Source organism: Cervus elaphus, chromosome 20 (genome assembly GCF_910594005.1).
Source record: "Cervus elaphus chromosome 20, mCerEla1.1, whole genome shotgun sequence".
NCBI lineage: Eukaryota > Metazoa > Chordata > Mammalia > Artiodactyla > Cervidae > Cervus > Cervus elaphus.
Window position 1 is genome coordinate 105269643 of NC_057834.1, and position 25888 is coordinate 105295530.

Here is a 25888-nt window from a genome sequence, read left to right on the forward strand (position 1 = left end):
CTGCATGCCAAGGTGCACCCCAAAAGAGCAAGTCATCCCTTGACAGTGCCCGAACCGAAGTCCATCCCCAAGTCCTAACTTTTATAACTCAAAGCATAACTTCAGCTCCATCACATGTGGTTCAAGCGAACCTTCTCAAAGACAAGACCTGTATCTTTCCTTCTCATGCCCTAGACACCCATCACAGTCAGTGCCTGGCACATCACAGGCACTCAAAGATTATCAAATGGAACCAAACCAATTTTCCCTTCCACTTTGTCATGTGGGATCAAAGGTAGAAACATACTCCTTCCTGTCTTCTCAGTTTTTCATGCAGATGGCAGATATCTGGCTGCTCACTCGTTTTGGACCACATGATAGCACCATCATTCACTCACTTCCTTCTCATCTCCCCACCCTACTGCCAGTCGAAAGTAGAAGTCTCTAAATTCTCCTAAAGCTGTGGGTATTAAAAAGCAGAGATACACTTTGCCAACAAAGATCCGTCTAGTCAAAGCCACGGTTTTTCCAGTAGTCATGTACGGATGTGAGAGTTGGACCATGAAAAGACTGAACGCCAACGAATTGATGCTTTCAAACTGTGATACTAGAGAAGACTCCTGAGAGTCCCTTGGACAGCATGGAAATCAAATCACTCAACCCTAAAGGAAATCAACCTTGAATATTCATTGGAAGGACTGATGCGGAAGCTGAAGCTCCAATACTTTGGCCACCTGATGCAAAGAGCCAACTCACTGGAAAATATGATGCTGGGAAAGATTGGGGGCAGGAGGAGAAGGGGGCAACAGAGGATCAGATGGTTGGATGGCATCACCAACTTAATGGACGTGAGTTTGAGCAAACTCCGGGAGACAGTGAAGGACAGAGAAGCCTGGCGTGCTGCAGGCCATGAGGTCGCAAAGAGTTGAACACGACTAGCAACTGAACACCACCACCACCAAATCTCTATCTGTGCACCAGAGTCATAACAGAGTATGGAAACCCCCAACACGTTCTATTAAAGTTCCATTTCATTTTTCGACCACATGGAAAACAAAAGAAACCATCTGCTTTGTGAAGTGTGTAGGGACCGGTGTCGCTTTCAGAGCAAGTAACACTGCCTGGGTGAAGCCTCCCCACAGCCTTGCAAACTGCCCTGGCCTGTTGAGAGGGCATTTGTTTCTAAACTGAGGACGGCTGGGAAGAGAGACTTCTGCAAGTACAGTCAGCCACGGACCTCTCCATCTGCATAACACTGTCACCTTCTAGCTTGTCTTTTCCTTTAAGACACCTCACATCTGAGAGAGGAAAAAAAAAAAATGAGAGACAAAATGAAAGCTGAAAGATAATATAGCAGTGTTTCCAGGGAAGAAAACAGTCAAATCTCAAAGCCATCCCTCTCTGTATCGACTTCTCTCATCCTCTCTGTCCTAATCATCAATCTCTAACACAGAAGAATATTTATTGAGAGCCCTCTAAGTGCTGGTCACTCTGCTTCCATTACCTCACTTAATGCTAATCCCCTCAGGCATCACCCTGATCCTAGCCTGACAGAACAGAAACTGAGGCTGAGAGAAGGCATGTATTGAAGGTCACACACCTGGAAAGCACCCAGGCTGGGATATCTGGGTACAAATCTCATGTTCCTTCCCTTGCGGGCCCTTATCTCACAGAGGAGATGCTGAGGGGCATCTTCACAGTCCTGCCCAGAGAGGTGACAGAAAGGAAAAGAAGGGGAGTGAGGAAGAGTGAGGAACTGACTTCGGGCAGATAAAGCAATCCCTCACTCTTGCCTGGAGGGTAGATTTGAGGCCCCCATTAATGGAAAATCCTGGAGGAGGAAATGGCAACCACTCCAGTATTTGTGTCTAGAAAATCCCACGGGCAGAGGAGCTTGGCAGGCTATAGTCCATGGGGTTGCAAAGAGTCGGACATGACTGATCGACTGAGCATAGTGGAAAATGATTGCTTTTCCCCTCACACCTTAAAGCCAAATACGAAAAACACCCCTAGTGAGAGCGTCTTTCTGCTGTATCCTGTGTTTCACCCAAGGAATCCCACACAGGAATCACTTCTCTGTTGTCTTCACCACACATCTGCAGGGTGGCCACGGCCGACGAGAGATGGTCATCCTTGGCCAGATTAAGAGTGAGTTCTCAGTGGAGAAGTGAAGTGACTTGCCCACAATCACACAGGGAGTGAACCAGGGCAGGTGGCCAAGGCCCTTGACACCCTTGGTCTTTTCTCATTTTACTTTTGAGCCAGCACAGCTCTCTCAGATCTGTTTCTCCCAGCAGACTTCTGTGTTCCTCAGCAAGAGCTGCCAATTTTTCTTTCCTAGATGAGCGCCGAACCTTCCAAGGGTATCAAAACAAACAGTGGAAAGAGCGCTGGCCTTTGAGCCAGAATAAAATCTAGGGGGCTCGTGGCCCAGTCACTTAGTGGTTGTGAAACGCTGGGCAGGACTTAGAAGCACTTGAAGTTTCAGGTTCCTCATCTGTGACTTGCAGGTAATACCTGCCCTCTCTGCCCTCACGGAGTTGTCGGAAAACTCAAATGAGAGAATGGATGTGAAGTTCCTTATAAAACTGCAAATACCAGACAAATAGAAAGGATTATTATTTTTGGATTCAATAGACTTTCTCAATTGAACGAAGCCCTGTGTAGCTGGATGGTCAAGTTATGTTATAAATAACCAAGAAAAATGTTCTAGTTCCTGAAACAATTTTACCAGCCTGCTCGCTCCCATGAAAGGACACTGGTTGTAAAATGAATTAAATCAGCACTCTTTGCTATCTTCAGGACATAAATTGTTACTGGCTGAGGACAGGTAGGGGAATGGCTATTTTCAAAGGCATACATACTTCTGACTATAAAAAGCTGACCTTCCTTAGTCTAGAACACCAGGCGCAGGGCAAGATGGAAAAACAAAGGGGATGCCGGCTGGGTTTACAGCAGGAATTATCCAATATGGGCTGCCTTATCTCCAACAATGGTTTTAAGAGCTCATGTGCTAAACTCAGCTTCTTGTTAAATATTTCAAAGATGCTAATGGAACCAAAAGACCAACTCTGCTATGCATCAACAGGCTGGCTTTATCCTAAAACCAATTATAAATAAACTTCTAAATACAGCCTGCTTTAAATGTGCATTTATAAAAACATACCCACCTTCATGCCATCCGTCCCCAGCAAACATGTGACTCATCTAAAACCTGCTGTCTTCAGGGACCCAGTCCTGTACCTCTCTGACCATTTGCCTTCGGAATCGTGGCCAGTCCAGCATTATTCTAATAACTTCTAAAGGTTCCTTTCTCTTTAGGAAGCAGAAATTCACTGCCAAACACACTGCTTCCATTCACAAGATTATTTACGGCACTGATAATTGAATTCCAGTCACATGACTAAGGAAGACTGGGTTCAGAGGGAAAAGAACCCAACCATAATTTCTAGAGAGATCCATAAATTACTGCTTTTCTCCCCTGGAGGTTGAAGTCCTTGGAGCTCTATGGATTCTTCCCTAGCATTTATTCTAAGTTTGGAATCATCACAGAAATCCCCCTCTCTGCACTCAGTGACGAAGCTGCTAAGGTAAATCCTTTGAAATTACCCTTTGCACCAAGCCCTTGCAAGTCTCTAAGGGGTGCAGAGGAAATCCTCCCTTTTTCAAGGATCAAATGCTGCTGCCTCCAGTAGGGCACACAGCTCCTAAGAGGACAGCAGCTTAGAATGAGGGGCCTAAAAGTGTTCAAAAGCACAGTCACCGTCACACCCACACCAGCGAAGGACCTTGGCATGGTGGCCACAGCAAGGTACAATTTCTTATTCCTTCTCAAAATAGATCAGCAGGGCATCTCCCTCATTTCTTTAAAGAGGACCTACCAAAAATTCTTCCTAGATAAGGAACTCCTCCTCCCAAATCATATATTCAGTGTTTTAACAAAGATGAGGCTTTAATGGTTCAATGTAGCCTGCATTATAGATAACATGTGTGTCATACCATCCTTTGGCTCAACCAGACAAGAAATGTCACTATAGTTATTTTAAACATGTTTTTTAAATTACGTTTAAGTTAAAATACAACGTATAGTGTCAATATGGAAAGAAGATCAAACCTGTTTTTTTTCCCTCTAAGAAATGCCCTCTTAAATATATAACATTTCCATTTGCTTGGCTTTTTATTTCAAATGGATGGGTTAGACACCATCTTCCTATTGTAATACTTTGAGCCTGGAATAAATTTAGTATTTTGGAATTTTTTCCCACACTCCCTTTTACTTAACAATTTTACAGAACATAATATACAGTGTTTGATAAAAGATTTGGAATAAAAGGAATTGAGAGAGTAAATAAATCTTCCAAGGTTACAGAAAAAATCTGGTATCTATGCAAAGGCCTTGTACTATGTAGGGAAACTAAAAGTCATGTGTCCCTGTGAACGGGCATGCGCGCACGCACACACGCGCACACACACACACAGAGAAAATCATAGAGCAAAGGTAAATACTGCATTAGCAACTTAGGTGTTACTTTCTATAAACTTTCTGTCTTTTCTATTTAGGGAAGAATACCTCTTTATTCTCTTTCTCCTCTCTTTTAGGAAACTGAAACAGTCCAGTAGCTATTTTTTTTAAAAAACAACAACAACAAAGTCTGCTTCTTCCAAGCTTATCAAGACCAAACACCTTTGTAGTGCACCATCACTGATGTTGGCACAGCTTTATGATAAGTGTCCAGCCGTTAAAAAGGCAGTGACACTAATTTTTGCTCTGCTCAGACCATCAAAGTACCAAAGTAAAGAAATTTACTACAGCACTCAATGAAGAACACAATTTTTCAGGAAAGTTCAAAATGTTACTAACAGGTATCCTCGTCATTTAGACAGCAATGGCAGTGGGGATACTCAGGCAAGAGTGCAGGTCAGGCTACAGTCTTAACATCCAGAAATCCCACAGTGGCTAGAATACAGGGAAAATGCAAAATGTTATGAGCACTGGCTGCCAAGCTGGGTTTCTGGGCTATCCCGATAGTGTAGGTCTTGGCCATCATTTGCCCAGGAGCCCTACAGCTTCTTAGAGATCACCTCAAGTTTTACCATATACTCACATTTACAGATCTTCCTCCTATCCCATCAACGTAAAAGGAAATTTTAGGACGCTGTTATGGATCAGAGCTGTGAACCCGTCTAATCCCACCTACATTTTAGATCTTTCAGGGAGACAAGTGTGAACTTACTCACTCACTCAGCCTCTCTGGGGTCAGGGAAGCCTTTGGGAACTCAGAGAAAGCTACAGCTGACAGGGTCCAGAAGTTGTAGTCAGTCAGCTACCATGCATGAAGATCCCCAGGGTATCTCTATGGGGGAGGATGAGGAGGCCAAGATGGTATCCACTGGTACTCGGTAAAGTCCTGATTGTCTGACCCATACCAACTGTCACCATACCTTCCAAGAAACATAGTAAATGCCCAAAGAGTACATGGCTGAGGTAGTGGGAAAATCTTCCTTTATATACCACACACACACACACACACACACACACAAAATCAGTGTAATTGCCAATGGCATAAATAATACTACTTTTATTCAGATCCCAAAGAGGAAAGCTGACCTTTCCAGTCAAATTTAATCCAAAGAAAACTGAATTAGTAAACCAATTTGACTCCCTGAAGATTTACTGAGCAGCTACTATGTTGAAGAACCCAAGGCTTGCAGAGAATACCAAAGAACTCTAAGACTGTTTCTACCCGTTGGGATTTCAGAGCCAAATGGAGGAGAGAAAAGACCAAGCGGTATTGACATCACAGGCCATGTTTCAAACCTTTGGTTTCTCCAGTAAATAATACACATCTGGCAAAAGTAGGCATTTAATAAATATCTGTCGACCACCGAACACTACTCAGTATGTAAATACCTAAAATGCAAGGCAGAAAAACAATAATATGGAACCCAATCACAAGGTAAGAGAGGGAATTGAATTGGAAAGTGTGGACCCCTTTCCAAAATCACCACATCCTGTTGGGGAGTCCGTGAAGACGTCAAGAAAGAATTGGCACTAAAAAAAAATGCAGACTGAGGACAGACAGGATTCCTCTGGACAGAGATGTGAGGGTAAAAAGAAGAGCATTCCTAGAGGGATGAACCGAGAGAGCACAGTGTAAAGTGTCCTAGAAACACACCACAAGTAATCATATTTGACTGGAACACAGAATCATTTGGGGTGTGGGGAGATAAATATTTGGAATCCTCTATTCTGTGCTTGTTACACAGCTGGAAAAACCAGGCTTCAGACTATCTATGTTGCTTTTTAAGCTTGGGAAAAATGACTTGGGAGTATTTATCTAAAAGCTTTCAGGAGCCACTAAAATTATCTTTTTTTTTTTTTCTTTAGGGAGGAATCAACTCAATTTTGTAAATAAAAGATCTCCTTAAACAGAGTCCCAGTTAAGTTTAACAAATTGCCATTTTATTAATTTAGGCTTCCCCCAAACAGAGGTCTGATACGAGCAACAGGTTTGTTCTTTGTGTTTTTATAGCCACATTTTGTCACCAGCAAAATTAGGATAAGGCAGACTTTGTTTTCTAAACAAACGTGGGGCCTTCCATAAGCAAAGGAAGTTAGTCTTGCTGCAAAAAAAAAAAAAAAAAAGCTGGTAAGTGGGTTAAAAAAAATACTCCTCAGCCATTCATAATCAAGCTTTCAAAAAACTGTGATCAAAGCTATGGGCTTACAGAAAACACCCAAAACTGCTATAGCCAGGGCTTAATTTTTCAACCCTTAGAAAAGAGATAGGTCACCTCCATCCTAGAGGCATGCACTAGTCTCAGGGACCACAAATAAAATGCCGTTTTAAAGAAGTATAACAAGAGAAATTTTCACTGATTATCTATAAGAATCATAGCCATGGAAGATATTAGGGCCCATAATCTCCACATAGCTCCAATGTGGGAAACTAAAACTGTCTCTTAAAGGGATCTCAAAAAAATATATTTTTTTAAAGGCTCACCCAGCTATGTATTTAGTTTATGTTATAAATAATGCTTTTATTTGATTTTTAAAGTAAAAGTACAATTTACTTCATTATTTTTGTGTCAAACACTATAATCTTTCCAACTCTCTCTCTCAATATATACCTACAATAGACATGCACACACAGTAGATAAACTTCTACATAGGCAGAAATTAGTTGCTATGAAAAATTATATAAATATAAGTCAATTCTTGTACCTCCACAAAAACATCACTTTTTTAAAAGCCTTACAGTTGGTCTCTGTATTGGTTAAGACTTCACATATTATCAGTGTGAGTTAATTCCACAACCTTGTATAATTATTAATGCCTTAATATCATAAATGCATTTGTTAAACTTGGTTGATACATGAGGAAACCCAGAAATCTTTTAGTAAAAAGCTCTGACCCCACAATCTCCCATTGGTCCTTCCATAGCCCTTTGATCCATCATGTAAATGCAAGTATCAATTGTCATGAAATCTTCATAATCTTATTTCTACAACAGAATCTGTATATGTGGAGAGCATCCAACATTGGAATTTAAATAACCTTTAGGATTTGAGCTGGGGGGTTTTCCAGGCACACCCAGAAATCTACTAGAGATAAGGATAAGCTATGACACACTTCTGAAAGATTGGAGACAGAGGAAATGAAATTAAAAGAAAACTAAAAGGATCATAACACCTGAAACCTGCAAATGTCTTCATGGAAAATAACACAATTTTTGCCTCGCAGAAATAACAGGATTAATAGTTGCAGGTATGTCTCTTTTACTCCAAGAACCTTTTTTTAAACTATTTCAAATAAATACATAAAAGATTGATTTTTAAACCCATGTAAATTCTTAGAGACGATGCACATTGACTTAATTATAATCAATAAAATTTACAGTCGTTGAGGCAAACCAGCAGGAACGTTGCTACCAAAAAGCATGGAATAAAAACCACTCCATGGCTGCCTTTGTACGCAACACTGATATGACCTTAATAAATATTTCATAGCTTTCAGTGAATAACCAAGCATCAAGATGGCAAATTTTAATAGCTAGGAAATAATATAATAATGACTCTGCTAAGAAAATGCTTCCTTTAGATCAAAGTAAACTTACTCTAACTTCTAGTCTTGGTTTCCAAAACACGCTCCGAGTCAGTACATGGCATTAAAGGAGTGCACCCTTATCTCTCCTTTCCATATACAGACCGATGTGTTGTTTAGAGAGCTTCTACAGGGAACTTTTCTCACTACAAGAACATCAGAAACGTCCTATGAAAAAAAGGTGTAAGTTTTTCAAGGGCAAAAACATTTTCTTTACGTCTCCATGCAAAGCAAGTGCTCAGCCAGTGATCCTGGATGGACTGTCTTTAGGGATGGGCAGCAGTCAGGTCGGGTGACAGCCTATACAGAGGCCCCAGGGTTCCTTCACCACGTGTAATTAGTAGCTCAGAGCCCATATCCTGTAAGTAGTTTGGATTGCTCCTTTGCTAAGCACATTAACCCACATTTAAGTTAATCTGCTATTTTTCTGCTCACTCACTCAATGCAGGTACAACATGGGAAAGAGAACGAGTGTGGCACACAGACAGAGCTACGTCCAAAGCTCATTCCAGAACACTATGTGTGTGCCAGGCAAGTGAGTTACTTGAAGGACTCAGAGCTCTGGTGTCCACGGCAAGGAAACAGAGGCTGCAATATCCAATCTATGACTGACATGAGGAGTAAAGATAGGAAGTTTAAAACATCCAGCATGCAATCTTCTCACATTTAGACTGTCTACTAAACAGAAATGCATTATAATTTGCCCATACAGAGACGTCTCCTATTCTCTGTGTCTCTAAAATAGTCTCTCACTGGGAATTCCCTGGCAATCCAGTAGTTAGGCCATGCTGAGTCGTGTCCAACTCTTTGTGACCCCATGGACTGTAGCCCGCCAGGCTCCTCTGTCTATGGGGTTTTCCCAGGCAAGAATACTGAATTGGGTTGCCATTTCCTCCTCTAGGAGATCTTCCCACCCCAGGAATCGAACCTGCATCTCCTATATTGCACGCAGATTTTTTTTTACTGCTGAGCCAGTGTGGTTAGGACTCTGCATTTTTACTGCCAAGGGCCCAGGTTCAATCCCTGGTGGGGAATTAAGATTCTGTAAGCCACATGGCACAGTCAAAAAAAAAAAAAGGAAAATTCATTTAAAAAATAAAATTGTCCCTCACTACACTTCTAGATTTTGATACAACATCTGGTAAATATATTTAAACTTAAACAGATTATTTAGAGTAGTGGACTGGTTCACCTATTCACCTATCTATTGATCCCCTTAAATCATTTCAAAAGGTTGTCTCAGCATAGCTCCCCTAATAAAAAAGTTTTGCTTTTTATCTTAGAGTGTATGGTTACTGAAATATTTAATTATCCTAGTGTTATTAGAGATTTCACTGACTTGCTGGGCCTGACAAAGTGATTATACATTGGAATTACATGAATGCTGTAAAGTTTGGTTTCCATGCTTCCAGATACTTGGCAGGTGGCCATTCACAGTCCCTAGACTCTACAACACCCTCCTACAATGAGGATAAACCCTTCAGACTATCAGGAGTTGTTTTGTTTGGGTGTTTTCTTTTCTTTCCTTTTCTGTTTTTAATTGACATCAGGGTCATGAAAACCCAAATTTTATAGCCCTGGGAAGAAATGATCAGGATCGAAGTGGCAAAAATATTTTCTCTCAATTTATATACACATGGTGGCTTCTCAAATTTGTCAAGGACATTGAAGAACAGCTAACTCAGCAGCAAAGCTGCAAAAAGTATAAGCAAAAATATTACAAAAGATTTGATTGACTAGAGTCAAATAGATTTGGTCGTCCTTAGCACATGGGTGTTGTTGTTTGTTGTTTAGTCACTAAGTTGTGTCTGACTCTTTTGTGACCCCATGGACTGTAGCATGCCAAGCTCCTCTGTCCAAGGGATTTCCCAGGCAAGAATACTGGAGTGGGTAACCATTTCCTCCTCCAGGGCATCTTCCTGACCCAGGGACTGAATCTGCGTCTCCTACATTGGCAGGCGAATTCTTTACCACTGAGCCACCAGGGAAGCCCTAGTGTATAACCTTTCTAAAAATTAAATAAATTCTTGCTATGTTCCCTCAGCAGTTTCCTCACTGCTAGCAATGATCTATCTCATACAATACAAAACCACTGAGTTATAAAAAAACAAAGCACTGGCCTTGCCCCAAAGGATACTTTCCCTTCACAATGCTCAAATCTGGAGATTTCTGATACACACTGGAGGTCACGGGGTCTCCAGGCCCTGCAGCTGGGTTTCCTGTCGAGCTAGTTGCCAGGGCAGGCACTGTTCCTTGGTAAACACCACAGCCACTTTACTACCTCCTCTGCCCACTACAATCACGGCCCACTACAGGGACTGGCAAGCTGCACATCTACTTCCCCAAATTCCCCTGCAGCAAGTGACCCTGTTTTAACCGGTGAATAAGGAGAGGCCACCTGTGTCGTTTCTGGGGAACTTTCTCCTTCCCTGATAAATGGCACAAATTAGTCTAGCGTGACCCATCTCCCCCACTACCCTCCCCTGAACATACATATGGCAACCGTAACATGGCAAGAATTACAAAATAAGTCAACAGATAAAGAATATCAGGGGAAGAAAAATGGAAAATGCCTAGATTCTTGTTGGCGTGCGTGCTCAGTCGCTCAGTTGGGTCTGACTCTTTTGCAACCCTTTGGACTATAGCTTGCCAGGCTCCTCTGTCCATGGAACTTTTCAGGCAAGAATACTAGAGTGGGTTACCATTTCCTCTTCCCAAAGCAGGGATCGAACCCATGTCTCCTGTGTCTCCTGCATTAGCAAGCAGATTCTTTACCACTGCACCACCTGGGAAGCCCCATTCCTGTTGGCATCAGTGAACAAATAAACCCACATGAACTGCTGCGTCTGAACTTACATGCCATAAGAAAAATAAACTTGTGTTGAGACCACTATTCTTTGTTTCTTGTAGCCAACAGCATTCTCAAGACACAGCTGCCATTATTTCAAACATTTTTTGATTTACATATGAAATGTGGATTTCCAGATTCTTAAAAATAATAATTGGGGGAATTCCCTGGTGGTCCAGTGGTTAGGATTTTCTGCTCTCACCACTGGCCATGCGCTTGGGCCTGTCCAGAGCTCGGAGTTCTAGCCATGTTTGCTGCTGCACCTGCAGAGGCCAGGAGGCCTCCTGAGCTTGGCGTGCCCTTCCTGGATCTGTCGGGATTTTCTACCAGTGTTTCCAAAAAGGAAAGACAATATAATGGTAATAATACTGACTGATATGAATACTACTTATTGGGACTTCACTCAGTCTAGGCAATGGGTGAAGTGCTCTACAAATATGATGCCATTTAATCCTGAAAACAAAGTATTAGGCAGCACTATTCCTTTTATTTTTTAAATAAAATGATTCTCAGAGAAAATAACTGATCCAAAAATCATACAGCTAACAAACAGTGGATAGAGAATTTAAACCTAAGTCTTTCTGACAATAAGACACATACTGTTAACCACAGGTTACACTGTTCCACAAAGATGGAACCAAAAATATCTGATTTTTTCTCTTTTTGAGAAATGCTCCATAAACTTTCTCAGACCCTACATCTCATTTCTATGTAACTACATTCTAAAATGAATATTATGTCAAGTATTTGATTTTTAATGCCCATTAGTATCAGTCTTGATTCCGGTATAGAATTCTTTTTCAAAAGGCATTTCCTTCTTAAGTGTAACTGACCTGGTGCAGTAAACTCTCAAGATTCAAAAGTGACTCATTTCCAAAGCTCCACACATTAGCAGCTGGTATTATTCAATCTGAGATTTAAATTTATAATGTACTCTTGATAATGTACTCCCAATACATTTTTCACTTCTCTATCTCTTGAATGACACAAGATAAAAGATCTTTAAGGTATAAATATTTTATATAAACTTTCACTCTGTTTCTCTTCAGCCATTTTCCATTTGCGCACACTAGACATCATGAAAAAAAAAAAAAAGGATGAAAGAGTTTTATGGATTGTGTTGGGGGGGCTGAGAACTGCTTATCCATTCTGCTGTGGCAGCAGACACCACAGCGACTGGCCTAACGGCCCGTGCTGGCTAATCAGAATGTTCCAGTCTAAATGGAGTCTGATTCAAAGTACTGTTTTTCCATGGGCCAGATAGTGGGCTGGAAGAGCACACACTCCCAGCATCATCTGTAGTAACAGTAGGTTTCTGTTGGGCCCTCACAGGGCCAATGGGACCTGGTCCTGAGCGACTCTGTTCAGCCAGAAGGGGTAGGACACAGCCATCCCTCCCAGGCAGCATACAGAGCAGAGGGTTTACCAGAAATCACAAGACCCTAACCAGGCATGTGGCTTTTGAAAACTCATTATTAAGTCCTAGTCTTTCACATTTGTAAAATGAAGAGGTTGAAGGATTTCAAACTGTCCACACAGAACCCCTAGGGATTTGCTACTCAAATTACGTCAGTGTATCGTGTAACACCTCCGGAGTTAATTTTTTAAAAATGCAGAGTCTCAAACCCTTCCCAGGACTTACAGAATCATAATCTGCATGTAACAAGTTTCCCAGGTGATTCCTTGCCCCAGGGGTCGATGCAAACAGAAGCTGCTCTGGAAGAGAAGTGCCAAAGCCAACAGATTCCAGTACCCCAACATTCTCCAGTTTTATATATAGTAAGATGTGTGCAGATAGACAGACCAATATGTATGTGTGTACACAGATAGACAGCACTCCCCAATGAATTTGGTTCTGAAGATAAGCTCTCTGTTTAAGAAAAATCTGAAACCACTGGATAAAAATTATCTACAAGGTTCTTCATAACTGCAGGATTTCAGTTCAGTTTAGTCCATGAGTTTCAGTTCAGTCGTTCAGTTGTGTCAGCTCTTTGCAACCCCATGGACTGCAGCACTCCAGGCCTCCATGTCCATCACCAACTCCCGGAGTATACACAAACTCATGTCCATTGAGTCGGTGATGCCATCCAATTATCTCTACCTCTGTCGTCCCCTTCTCCTCCCACCTTCAATATTTCCCAGCATCAGGGTCTTTTCCAATGAGTCAGCTCTTCTCACCAGGTGGCCAAAGTATTGGAGTTTCAGCTTCAGCATCAGTCCTTCCAATGAATCCTCAGAACTGATCTCCTTTAAGATGGACTGGTTGGATCTCTTTGCAGTCCAAGAGACTCTCAAGAGTCTTCTCCGACATCACAGTTCAAAAGCATCAATTCTTCAGTGCTCACCTTTCTTTATAGTCCAACTCTCATATCCATACATGATTACTGGAAAAACCATAGCCTTGACTAGACAGACCTTTGTTGGCAAAGTAATGTCTCTGCTTTTTAATAGGCTGTCTAGGTTGGTCATAACTTTTCTTCCAAGGAGTAAGCGTCTTTTAATTTCATGCTTGCAGTCACCATCTGCAGTTATTTTGGAGCCCAAAAATATAAAGTTTGCCACTGTTTCCACTAATGACTATTTGTTTTCTACATTAACTCACTTTGAGGAGAAACCTTCCATAATTTAAACTGATATTCTTACATACAGAGCATAATTTGATCTCTTCCTGAAGATATTAAGCATATGAGTTACATGAGAGTATTTCATTAGAGTAAATACCAAAAGAACTATTTAGGAATATTAGTATACAGAATATACATGTATGTATGTATATAAAATTAAATATTCCGCTTAACTTGAGAGTAAAAAATAAACTTGGAGAATTCAGAAAAATATGCATATATTTATACATATATATCCATTTGTATACCATATATATTTATCTTTATATATATGCAGGCAGATTCATTACCGTCAGAGCCAGCAGGGAAGCCCACATATGCACTCAGTTCAGTTCATTTCAGTCGCTCAGTTGTGTCAGCTCTTTGCAACCCCATGGACTGCAGCACTCCAGGCCTCCATGTCCATCACCAACTCCCAGAGTATACACAAACTCATGTCCATTGAGTCGGTGATGCCATCCAATTATCTCTACCTCTGTCGTCCCCTTCTCCTCCCACCTTCAATATTTCCCAGCATCAGGGTCTTTTTAAATGAGTCAGCTCTTCTCATCAGGTGGCCAAAGTATTGGAGTTTCAGCTTCAGCATCAGTCCTTCCAATGAACACCCAAGACTTATCTCCTTTAGGATGGACTGCTTGGATCTCCTTGCAGTCCAAGGGACTCTCAAGAGTCTTCTCCAACACCACAGTTCAAAAGCATCAATTCTTCAGCACTCAGCTTTCTTTACAGTCTAACTCTCACATCCATACATGACTACTGGAAAAACCATAGCCTTGACTACACGGACCTTTGTTGACAAAGTAATGCCTCTGCTTTTTAATATGCTGTCTATGTTGGTCATAACTTTTCTTCCAAGTAGTAAGCATCTTTTAATTTCATGGCTGCAGTCACCATCTGCAGTGATTTTGGAGCCCAGAAAAATAAAGTCAGCCACTGTTTCCACTGTTCCCCCATCTATTTCACATGAAGTGATGGGACCGGATGCCATGATCTTAGTTTTCTGAATGCTGAGCTTTAAGCCAACTGTTTCACTCTCCTCTTTCACTTTCATCAAGAGGCTCTTTAGTTTTTCTTCACTTTCTGCCATAAGGGTGGTATCATCTGCATATCTGAGATTATTGATATTTCTCCCGGCAATCTGGATTCCAGCTTGTGCTTCATCCAGCCCAGCATTTCTCATGATGTACTCGGCATATAAGTTAAATAAGCAGGGTGACAATATACAGCCTTGATGTACTCCTTTTCCTATCTGGAACCAGTCTGTTGTTCCATGTCCAGCTCTAACTGTTGCTTCCTGACCTGCATACAGGTTTCTCAGGAGGCAGGTCAGGTGGTCTGGTATTCCCATCTCTTTCAGAATTTTCCACAGTTTATTGTGATCCACACAGTCAAAGGCTTTGCCATAGTCAATAAAACAGAAATAGATATTTTTCTGGAACTCTCTTGCTTTTTCGATGATCCAGTGGATGTTGGCAATTTGATCTCTGGTTCCTCTGCCTTTTCTAAACCCAGCTTGAACATCTGGAAGTTCATGGTTCACGTATTGCTGAAGCCTGGCGTGGAGAATTTTGAGCATTACTTTACTAGCGTGTGAGCTGAGTGCAACTGTGTGGTAGTTTGAGCATTCTTTGGCATTGCCTTTCTTTGGGATTGGAATGAATATCGACCTTTTCCAGTCCTGTGGCCTCTGCTGAGTTTTCCAAATTTGCTGGCATGCTGAGTGCAGCACTTTCACAGCATCATCTTTGAGGATTTGAAATAGCTCATCTGGAATTCCATCACCTCCACTAGCTTTGTTTGCAGTGATGCTTCCTAAGGCCCACTTGACTTCACGTTCCAGGATGTCTGGCTCATGTGCTTCCCTGGTGGTTCAGGTAGTAAAGAATCTGCCTGCAATGTGGGAGACCTAGGTTCATTCCCTGGGTCAGGAAGATCCCCTGGAGAAGGGAATGGCTACCCACTTTAGTATTTGTGCCTAGAAAATTCCATGGACAGAGGAGGCTGGCAGGCTACAGTCCCTGGGGGTCACAAAGAGTCAGTCATGACTGAGCGACTAACACTTTCACTTCCCTTTCATACTCATATGCACTGTACATACATATTTATTCCTATATTGCTCACACACATACATATATGCCAGGTGGAGCTAGTGGTAGAGAACCTGCCTGCCAACGCAGGAGATGTAAAGAGATGCGGGCTCAATCCCTGGGTCAGGAAGATCCCCTGGAGGAGGGCATAGCAACCCACTCCAGTATTCTTCCCTAAAGAATTCCTTGGACAGTGCTCGCTTCAGCAGCACATATACTAAAATTGGAATGATACAGAGAAGGTTAGCATGGCCCCTGCGCAAGGATGACACGCAAACTCATGAAGCGTTCCATATTTTTGAAGGCGAGGGTGGAATGATCTGAGAGAACAGCATCGAAACATGTATATTATCAAGTGTGAAACACATTGCCAGTCCAGGTTGGATGCGTGAGACAAGTGCTCGGGGCTGGTGCACTGGGATGACCCAGAGGGATGGGGTGGGGAGGGAGGTGGGAGGGGGGTTCAGAATGGGGAACACATGTAAATCCATGGCTGATTCATGTCAATGTATGGAAAAAAACCACTACAATATTGTAAAGTAATTAGCCTCCAACTAATAAAAATAATTGGGAAAAAAAATAAAATAAAAAATTAAAAAAAAAAAAAGAATTCCTTGAACAAAGGAGCCTGGGGGGCTACAGTCCACAGGGTCACAAAGAATCAGACACTACTGAAGCAACTTAGCATGCATGCATGCATACACATGTATATCTATATGCACATAGAAAGAGGGGCTCAAGCTACTATGCATCTCACCCTCCTGTCTGCTCTACTTTTGACAGAGTCTCCAAGTTCTTTCCTCACTGCTCAGCTGCCAGCTAACACCTCTTGTTTGTTTCCACTCACCAGACTCAAGCAGCTACCCATTATGCTTTATTTGCTGCTGTGGAGACTTGTACAGATATTGTTAGGCTTCACTGAGAGTCTCTTCTGAGCATAAAGCTCATGAGTTTTAGTTTGAACTTGATAAAATCTACTTTGGACAACCGGAAGCCGGTTTTGCTTTTTTCTAATTTTCAGATGCATTTCCTAATATAAAAACAAACAAACAAACTCTAAAACTGCAAGTATGTGAAGTCTAACTGTAAGTGACTTTATGACAATCATGTATTTTACTCTCGGTTCTCATCTCACGCCTATCTACCCTTCGCAAACAGACTGCAGTCACCTTTGTGAAAGTGCTTAAAAACTCTGAAAAGTGTTTAAGACAGTACTGGGTTAGGCTGACAAGCATCGGGGCAGCAGGAGAGCAAAGAGGAGGATGGACAAGAACTCCTGGGTCTACACGTTCTGCTCTGTCTCAATCAGGTTTCATGGGTCACTGAAGCAGCCCCAAATCTGGGATTAGCTGAAAAGGTATAGGTCAATACAGCAATATTCTATTCTGACCTCTAGGGAGGTAAAGCTTAAACCCTCAGGTGTTCATCCCACCTTCCCACAGTCTCAGTGAACACCGTGGGGGAACCCCAAACTCTTCTTTGAGCCTATGAGACATGAGATCACACAAAACTTAGACAGGAAATCCACCTTTCTAGCAAGTTCCCAAGGGATGCTGATGCTGCTGGTCTTGAGACCATACTTGAGAGATCCGCTAATCCAGGTCAAGCCCTTATTTTAAAGATGAGACTGTGAGGGACCTGCAGGGTGAGCCTGATGTGGCCAAAGGCAGCACAGAGTAGATGTAAGGGAAGGAAGGATTCCAGCCCCTCTCACAATTCAGGGCGCTTTTCATCACAGAGCAGCTCGCACTGATTTGAGGAAAGGTATTCCAAGAATGCCTTTATCTATAAACAAAGATCCTAGATGTCTTCTACTTACGCAGCCTTTTAAAATTTCATCTACATTATCTCATTTGATTCTCATAACAATCTGATGAGGCAGGGAGAGTAAAAATTAACCTCCCTATTTTAGAGATTAGGAAGCAGAGAGGTAGAGTCGTTATATGGTGTATCCAAAACCACAAAGTTAGTTAAGTGCTCCATCGGATCAGCTCCTTCGCATTCAAGGTGTTGTCTGGGGTCCAGCATGGACATCCCAGGAAGCTTGTTAGATTCTTGCAGAGAAACTTGCAGACTCGCAGGGTGCACCACAGGCCCACTGACTCTGAATCTGCAATTTAACAATCTCCCCAGTTGATTTCATATACACATTAAAGTTTGAAAAGCCCTGGTATAGACAGGCCTAGAAACCAGGTCATCTAATTCCAAGATCGATGCCTTTTCTCCCCTTTTCTCTCCCTCTCTGAAAGTACTGGTCAGTGTCCCATTTTGACTTGTTTTCTAACAGAGCCTAATTAAGAAGCTAACTCTCACCAGGGAAAGGACGCTTAAGAGCGTTTGCCTTAAAAAAATATATTAAACCAGGTTAAATTACCTTTATTACCAGTCTTGGTAATTCCTCTGTAGTCATTTTCTTGACTGATGTATAGACCCCTATGAAATGAATCCTCTGAGAAGAAGATGGAAAAAAAACAAGACAGTGATCAATGGATTCAATTAGTTACAGTAGAATTCTACCCAGATGATCAAGATGCAATGCAACTACTCCAGGGTGGCTAAAATACTTTACCCAGGGAGTATACCACTTCTTTCCCACATTCTTCAACTATTAAGTTCAGGAAAGCACAAAACAGCTGCTCCTAAGGCACCTGGGAAAATAACCACAAAAAACGCAAGGCTCCTCACAACTGGAAGTATTTAAATACTGTTTTAATGGTCCAGGCAAGATGACAACTGCATTTCTTCACACACAGGAAGTGTTATACAGACCAATTTCTCTAATGACAGCAAAGAAACCCCTCTCGCGACACTCCGTCAACCAAGGATTAACTCAGTGGTTACTGTAAGACCACAGTTCTGAAACACGTATGCCAGTTTTCCCTTCAACTTTTCAAAATCCATTATTTCAACTGAGATTCTTTGTTGAACAGAAACCAGACCGCTGATATAGTGTACCTGTGAAAAGCTGTTTAATTCAGCATGGCAAAATGTAAATGCAAATGATTTCTTTTAAAATATATCAATCCTAGGAATTGGGAGGAGTGAAAAACACACGAGGGTTTTTTGGTTTTGTTTTTGTTTGTTTGGTCATTTCAGAGTGGCTATGTGCAAACACACGATGAGTTAATCGGGGTGGTGAGATTCCAATCATTAAAATGAACACTGAGGACGCAGAAACAACCATTCATAATCCCTGAGTAGGTCAGCATAATAAATAACACCTCTGCAATGCACAAATGATTATTTTAGAAAGATGCACATCTACTAAAAGGAAGCTTTCTCACCTAGTTGAAAAACAATGTGATGAATTAATAAAGCTGATCAAGTGATTTAATAGAATCCACAATCTTCATCTTATTATTTTCAAAGATTAAAAGGCTTTTCCACCAAGAGCCAATTGTCTCCATTTGTCCAGGAACAATAAAATCTGATTGACTGTGATCTACCTACGCTGAGATAATTTGGCATAGGCCTATCTTTAATTCTCCTTGTGTTTCTTCCTCAAGATACACAAAGCTGTTAGTGGTTTATCCCTCTGAAACCTGGGGGCTCATGTAAATAACTTTTAACAGTGAGATCGCACATAACAATTTACAGAGCAGTGTGGCATAATGCAATTCAAAGTTGTTCTTGATTTAAAATGTTTCAAGTCCAACTACAGTGTCAGCCTGCCCAGAGAAATCTCTTATAAAAGTTTTCACACTCTGTTGGGTTAAGAGACAGTGGGTATTAATCCTATGGCTTCTACGCCAAGCTTCCTTTTTGTGGTCAGCAGAGAAGCTCTGTGGTTGGTCTGAAGGAGTCCAAAGTCTTTTTTCTGTGTTAAAACAAGGGAAAGTGGGCCGGTTACAGAGTAAAAGAAAAACCACAGCCAGCTCACTCTGCTGTAGCTTTTCCCTTAAATGTGGCCTAGAGCAAATCTGCTTTCCAAAAAAAGGTTTAATTTAAACCATACACAGTGCTGCAGGCTGCCACGTTTCCAAACTCAACATTCCTTTCTAATCTGTGCACTTCAGAACCAACATACTCTGTTTCCAGTGGTACTCAGACAAGCTTTAATAAATAAAATATCACTGCCCATCCATTACTTAATTTGATAATAATATGCCCTCCCCGCCGTTGACATTATTCTAAGTGCTTATTCGAGTGTGTTGAACTGCTGTAAACATCACCTCTGAAAAATCGGTTCTGTTCTCTTTGTGAAGAGAAGGAGTGAAGGGAAGGAAAAGGGAATTACTAAGTGAAAGAACTTACAAATGATAGCAAGTGGTCCAGAGCTCCAGAAAACCACCACTCTGTGAAAAGGTTGCAGGTGCCAAAAACAGCTTATTATCTTAACGTTAAAAAAAAAAAAAAAAAACTAGAACAAAAAATACATATTTATCCCTTAGCAATGACACTAGATCTGTGCTGTTATTCAAAATATCACTAGTAAAGACCACAGTCACCCTAGCTCACGACTACCAAACAGCCACATGACCAATACAGGTCTCTTTGGCCATTGACGTAGCTGCTGCCGATCGCCACGCTGGCCAGAGTGAACAGAATGAATAGCCCACAGTTGGGGCGCTTTAATTTTTTGCCTCAGTGTATTCACTTGTATGTTCATTAAGAACTCCAACCCCAGCGGGAAGCCCAGCCCATGGTTTTCTATGTGAGTTGCCATGCTCTATTACACATGACACTTGTCAATTAAAGAGGAAGCCCTTTTAAAGCAAACTGAAGTTAAGCTGGTACTTTCTTCAACATCTGACTTACCGCTGCTGTTATCGTCCAAAGGGAAGTTTGTTTTAGAACAATGATAGCAGTAGTAATCCTCCTATTTCAGCAGTGAGGGATTTAAACACATTCAGGGCACTGGGGACCAGTCAAAAGGTCTCTTTCAGCAGAACTATGTATTTTCAGTAGTAAAAGGAAGGTCGTGCCGATGGGATGACTGCCAAGACTGGACAATTTTTCAGCCTCCCAGTTTGGAGGATATCATTTTAAACTACCAGGTATAATACAAATGTGGCACAATGGATCAATGCAATGAATTTTCTCTAGTCAGTAAAATGCTCTCCCAAATAATGGAATCCATTAATAATGATTACTGCCCCCATGCCTTTGCCACAGAAGTAATGCCCAATGCTACATCTCAATGGCCTCTAATAAATACATACAATTCCCACAATAAGAACATAATCATAACATGCCAAATGAGTGCAGATTCCAGGGAGAGTACAAATTAAAAAGCCATTAGGTAGGCTAGTCCCTGTTCAAAACCTATTTTACCTTGTAAAATTCACTTTCCTTATCTGTAGAATGGGGCTTAGAGGAGATGATGGCTTAAGTCCCTTCCAGCTCTGTCAGTCTATGAGGGTTTAAAGTTTTCTCAAGGGTTTTAAATCTTAATGCACTCACTTTAGGACTCTCACCAGCACACCAACAATAATTAGTGATAATAAGGGTCCATGAAACTCCTGCAATGAAACTTTAATTTGGATTGATCTGGAGGGAGAAGAAAATGTAACAGAGAAGATTTCAGCCTTAGACTTCTAAAGTTAAACATCATCTGTTTCCTGAAAACACTGAAAGCAGGACAGCTAAAACATAAGATTTCCTGGAAATGTAGGTAGGTGACCTGGCATGTGTGAACACACCTAAGAAAGCATCATCTTTAGGCACTTCCCCAGCATCCAATGGTTAAGACTCCACGTTCCCAATGCAGGGTATTGCGGTTCAATTCCTGATCAGGTAACTAGACCCCTGTATGCTGCAATTAAAAAAAGTAAGTAAAAGATTTTGCTATGATTAAGACCCTACAGACTGCAACTAAGACCTGGTGCAGCCAATTTTTAAAAAAGCATAACTTCAACCTGTTTAAAAAAAAATTCAAAGCTCAGAAATAGATTTCAATTATGTCTTAGCATAATGATAATTAGCATTATTTATTCTGTGACCAACAAGATAAATCTTTTGTGTGAAGTGCTCTCATTTACTCCTCACAACAAGCTATCCCCACTTCACACATGAGGAGACCGAGGCTGCTGGAGTGTTAAGGAACCTCTCCAAAGTGAGAATCGAAAAGGAACCAAGACAGAACTATACCTAAATTAGTGGAACTCCAGAGCCTAAGCTCTTAGCCACAATGCAGACACCACCTCCTCTTATTAATAGTATCCACATGATGATCGGTTTAAACCCGGTTGCTACCTTCAAAAGCCCCTTACTTTTGTGAGATGTTGACAACTTCAAGCATCAAAGGTCAAGCCTCAAGACTGGTTTTTATGCAGATTATTTCTATGCTATAGATCTTTAATTTGCTCTATTTAAATATGTGCTTTTAAATTCTCAACCTTCAATATCCAACAGTGCCTCAGCTGAGATGAAAGAAAGGCTTCTCCTTAGCTTGGGAGTCAAGTATCAAACTGTCTCCCTCTCTTGCTGACAAATCTTCCAAAATGCTCTTGACAAACGGGAGAAAATGCAAACGACGGCCTTTGGGTAAACTCCTATTAGGACGCTCTTTTCCTCTTATGGAAAATAAAAACCAGGTTTTATAGAGACTTCTCTAAGCTGACCTGTAGTGAGACAATGAAGATATGGACTGCATGTGGAGACAAGCAAGTTACTCGAAACTCGGAGCACAACAGTAGCCCAGAAACACACAGAAGCAGCAGCTAAGTGCTCGGGACTCACCCGCGGACCCTTGGGTGTGTAAAATGGCAGGAAGGCTTAGGAGCTATTTTTAGTATATCAAAACCTCGAAGAGAAACTATATACTTATGCACAGAACAACTGCACAAGCTTGCTAAAACATCATCCAATTCATCACACGAAAACTATTTCATACTCTCCGCTCGTTTGTATCTGCGTGCTCAGTTACAGATGTCCATCTGCTTTAAAAATGGGAAAGCAAATTAATTATTAACCAATACAGTCTGTCTGGAAAACAGAAGTTTTCCAAAATGAAATAAAAAGTAGTATTTGAGGTTCTTGTTGATAAAAAGAAGTTAGAGAAGTAAAATTACAGTCAAAGGCATCCTCAGCTCCCCTGCATCTCAGATTTCGAACCCCACTGGAACAACAATAGATCACATTATAACTCTGTAACTACAAGGAATCTTAAACACTTACACACCTAGCAGGCAGGTTAAAGCAGGCTGCTGATACAGGATAATACAACAGGGAACGGTGGGGATTATGGCAAATTAGAAAGATCAGATTTCACCTAAAGGCATTCCGATTCAAATGATTGAAAACTGGGCTGGCACCATTCAACTCACAGAACACTGATTTACCAGCCCTGAACCCAATGCACCCATTTCATTGTTCAGAAAACTTGTTTTCGGAGAAGTCAAGTGACTTGCCTAAATTCACTGCTTGTATCTACTCCCCACCTTGACCAACTGTGTCAGGACTGGAAGGGAAGTTTCCAGATTCCCATCCTTCAAGGCAGTTACTGAACAAACCCAGCTCATCCAGCTAGGCTCTCTGATAAATAGGCTAGAAAGACCAATGGCTTTAAGATCAGCCTGCCCTCACTCTCCGTAGAGGAGGAGACAGACCAGGAAACAAACGTGATGATACAGAACAAACAGGACAACGATGCTCTGTTCTCATCAACTGCAAATGAGAACACAGCGAAGGGGAACAGTGGCCACTTTAGAGGGTGCCGTACTCAAGTTTTAAAGAGTTCGATCTCTGCAGATACAGACTACTATGGCATAATGTTCCTGCGCTTTATAATTTATATCTTTAAAGAAACATATTCCACAAAACGGAGGGGGGAAAAAAGGTCTCAAATCATGATACTCATGGAAAGTCTTAGCCCAAAACTTTAATGGTCTAGTTATAAATCTTCCAAAATGAGAATTTCTAATAGAAATACTGACAGACCTTTAATTATGGCAGCACTATGGGGCTTTGTGTAAGAAAGCCCACATATTTTCAGTTTAGGTCATTATTTTAGGATGCCTTGCAAAGGATTTTATTTACAAGTGCCTGCCTGAATCAATGAAGTAAAGTTTTACACAGGAAAGGAAGTGCAAAGTACACTGTTTGAAAAAGCAGGGATTTACCTCCTGGGGTTCAGGAGGCCCAGGGACCACGGGCTTCAGGCAGTGAATGATGATTTGACTCCTCCAGTTTGTATAAAAGGTTGAAGTTCAGTCTGGCGCAGTGCAGCATTCCACAAGACCTGCTGCCTCTTTGAGCAGGCGATTAATCTCATGATCGATAGACCATATGATTAGGCACTAATAGCTGATAGGAGGAGAGAATAAACAACCATAAATTTGCTTTGTACCGAGTAATCCAAGTGTAAGCAGGGTCATTTAATGGCCACATTGGGTCATGTTACCTAAGGGGCCATATGAAATAAAAATGGAAGAAGATCCTTACACTTTTTAAGATCTTCTATTGTTATCTCAGGGGATTGACCAGGGTAGGGGCTCTCAGCAACACCTTATCAGTTTTGTACTCCTGGTGACAGATGTGAAGGTTTCCATGTGCTGAGCGTGAAGGGCTGATTACAGAGAGAATAATGGAAAAGTCCCATTGTTGAAATAACTCCTCTCTAAGCACCATCGTCAACCATCCCGGGTATAACGTGAGTGGCCCTGGGTGGTCTGTCTCGTAACTCCATGAAACACCAGAATCAGAGCAGAGAGGACAAACTAAAGAAAAGCAACACTCAGGATCCAGAGCGGGACTGTCTGTGACTCTCAATCAAGGCAGTTGCTGGACTTTTCAATTTCTCCTTTGCATGCAGATCACTGCTCCGAGTTCCAGGGTTGTTTCTCAGGGTGTCATGAACTTCCAGTATTGGGAATGGTTACGAGACATAAAAGCGGGGATCCACAAGGTCATAAATCTCATTCTTTCTTTTCTCCCTTTCCCTGGCTTCTTCCCTTTCTAAGACACTGACCTCCTCCATCAGCCCCGTGAAAGAAAGAAATCAATCACCCCGAGCCGAAAATGAAAACCCGAATCTTCACTATGCACTGGAAGGTTTTTCCTTGTCTGTGCCAAAATTCACGAAATTTTGCAAAATGTCAATTCCCTCTTAAGCAAGTCCTTCTCTCTACCCTGCCCTGAGCCCTGGGAAGCAAAAAGCCCTGAAGTTCTGACTGTCAGTGGCCAGGCAAAAGGAAGGAAGACACTTTGCTAGCCTAAAAGGAAGATGCCCGAGAAAGTAATTGTTGGACAAAAAAGAACATCAACTGGTTTTGCACTGCGTTCTCAGTCCCACAGCAAACTACACAAATCTTTTCTTTGAAAACTATCTGGGAAACAAACCCCTCCAATCACCCTCTCCGCTTGTGAATTGTTCCTCCCAGCCCCCATTCTCTTCAACTCCTCCTCCCGGGACTTACTAATATGGCCTTTGTTAATTTCCAAGCCTTTAGGGAACAACTGTTCACAACCCTTCCTTCCAGTCTCATTGTTCAATACCGCTGATAGCTCTTGAGCCCACAGAAGAGTATTCGATCGGCTCTTCGAGAAGAAAGCAGGCGCTTCAGACACCCTGGGGTTTGTTGGGGGAACTGCTGTTGTTGTTGTTCCTAGGAAGCTGGGAAATTCATGCCCCATTCAAAGACAAGCATTATCAATACCCCGAAGAAGTCCAGTGGCATAAGCAGTTGCTATAGCCCAGCCAGATGAGAATTTTTTAAATTTATCCTGAAGATCCCTTCTTGGCTTTACGTTTATTCAAAGTGTTTCCACTCACAGAATTTCTCAGCGGGAAGACCTTGCGGTCAGATACTCTGGATCATAGAAGGATCCCCCAAAATGTTAAATCACAAAGGACACTCCAACATCCAGCCATTTCTCTGCTGACACTTTTTGGAACAATAACACCAGCCCAGCTGGGGCCACCCATGCCAACTCCTGGTCAGAAAGAAGCACCTGCCTGGAAAGGAGACACACGAGAGGGCAGAGATAATTGTCTGCTCAGCTCCCAGGGAGGAGACGAAGGGCACAGCAAGAAAGGGACTCGGCAGAAAGCTCGGAGCTGAGCCCCAAGGAGCACAGGTCAGCGCCCGTACCCTAACACCCCCAGGCCCCTCACATCCATATCTTTCAAGTTCTTCCTTAGTAACTAGTACCAATGTTTAGCCATCTCTGAAACACCCAGAATATAAGGAAGACACCGTCAGTTCCCTTCTTAAAACAACCTGAATTCTCCTCAAAGGAAAAAAGGAAAATCTCCATCGCACACACACAGAGTATATCTAAATCTAACCCAGTTGTCCCACCC

The 25888-nt window shown here is 41.8% G+C and overlaps 1 protein-coding gene and 1 non-coding gene across 5 annotated transcripts in view; one reads left to right on the forward strand and one right to left on the reverse strand.

Moving 5' to 3' along the window:
• The window catches only part of NFIA (nuclear factor I A), a 396317-nt gene that overhangs the window by 297322 nt on the left and 73107 nt on the right, over positions 1–25888 (reverse strand). The window lies entirely within an intron of this gene.
• On the forward strand, positions 15836–15942 carry LOC122678462. Its single transcript, XR_006336134.1, has one exon. It is a non-coding gene; the product is annotated as a U6 spliceosomal RNA (small nuclear RNA).